Below are 1,867 nucleotides of genomic sequence, written 5' to 3'. Positions count from 1 at the left end.
TCATCCTCTTTCTGTTGTCCTTTTAGACACAAGTGTAAGTAAAGGAAACAGAGCCCCCTCCCTTGCCTGCTGTGTGTACGCTTGCTGTGTCTTGGATATGAGTAATGCTCCGCTGCTGCTTAACGGATTACCACAAACCAGCAGCTCAGAGCCGCACTCTTCCCTCACAGGTCCGGAGGTCAAGTCCAGGTGTGATGGGGCTGGGCTCTGTTCTGCTGCTCACCGTGCTGCCTTTGGGATGTCAACCGACTGCTTTCTCGTGTAGAGCTCGGGGTTCTCTTGCAGGTCCCACAGGGTTGAGGCAGTATGGATTTCCTTGATGTTGTGTAGGCAGGCATCAACTAGTTTAGCCTCAGAAGAGCCTGTTGTTATGCCAACTAAAGTTGTTCCCTGAGCCCGTAGTCCCAAGCCTTCTGACCCAGTAAACAGAATTTCTCAAGTTGTTTGGATAGATGTAGGAAGCCTGTCTGATGTGTTACATGAATATACATACGAGGCAGCTTCAGGGTGTCAAAAGTGTATTTGAGTTTTGCTTTTTCCGGAAGTTTTGAAACCACCTTGTAGATTCAGCACATACAAACACACACGTATCTGACGCGTACACACTTGGTGACTACGGAGCACGCTTACTTCTCTGGTACGTGGGGTTTGCCGTGAGTCAGAACCTACCCGGCTGCATCTGATGAGTCATAGGACTCATGTCCCATCATGCCACAGGTCTGTACCACCAAGGGCATCAAGCAGGGGTGCAGTCATTGGGAGGTTCTTTCAGGATTCTGCCATATACGTAGAGTTGTGATTTAATAGTTGACATTTTCATAGAATGATAAAACTATACAGTCTGCCATCCAACTCCAACAAATAGCTCCCGGCCGGCCCCACTTATGCACATTTTGAGGCATAATTTAAGGTTTTTTAGGGGGGAGGGGGGTTGGAAAATGACCACTAGAAGCAGATGGAGGAATTTGTCAACCACTGGCCTCAAGGGATGACCTGTCTCCAGGTGAGCAGCTGCAGCCATTCCCCGGGAGACTCCTTTGAACGGTGTTGCCCTTGTCCAGAGACTGGCGTGTGGTGGCTGCTGGGCACATCCAATCAGAGCCCAGGCACAGCGTAAAAGGTCCTTGGAGTGTGAGGGTGTTTGTCCCTTCCAGGATTTGTCAGGCAGTCCCTCAAATGCCTAAAGTTCAGAGGCAATCTGGCCGAGGGCCAAATGGGCTGAGTGGACACAGCAGGAAAAGCCCTGTGTAAGTCTGAACCCATCTCCAAGCAGAGCGAGGGTCGACGGGGCCTTTGGCTACGGTAGGTGTGGCATTTTCCTGCGGAGCCCCAAACCCTGGCCAGCTCAGCCTGCTCTGTGAAGAAGGAACGCGCTCTTGGGGAGGACTTTTGACTCGGGCTAACTTAGTGCATTGGCAAGAAAGGCACCATTCAGCCTCTGGGCTTGGGGAAGTGAGCAGATGAATGAGCTCTTAGTTTTCTTAATCACACAGCGTATGTGTGTTTCTGAGCTGTCACGGGGCCAGATAAATGTTATGAGGGAACCAGAGTCAGGAATAGCACATAGGCCTTCTCTGTCCAGAGAGGCAGGCGGTTTGGGAGCAGCAGCAGTCTCCTGAGACTGGAGTGGTGGGACTGTGGGTACAACAATTGCTTAGCTTTATGCCACGCTGATTTTCCTGAACATTGACCTGATGGAAGGCACGTAAATTGAAGCCTTATAGATGTTTATTAAAGAAGCAGTCACACAACGCACCTGCAGACTGAAGCGCTGTGCCAAGGGTCAAAGTAGGTTTCCTAATATCCTAAATTTGCATTTCGTATACTGTGGTTATTATAAATAACAAAATGCAAAAATGTAATCAGT

This window comes from Tenrec ecaudatus, chromosome 2 (assembly GCF_050624435.1).
Source record: "Tenrec ecaudatus isolate mTenEca1 chromosome 2, mTenEca1.hap1, whole genome shotgun sequence".
Taxonomy (NCBI): Eukaryota; Metazoa; Chordata; class Mammalia; order Afrosoricida; family Tenrecidae; genus Tenrec; species Tenrec ecaudatus.
Note: the sequence above shows the minus strand (reverse complement) of the source record.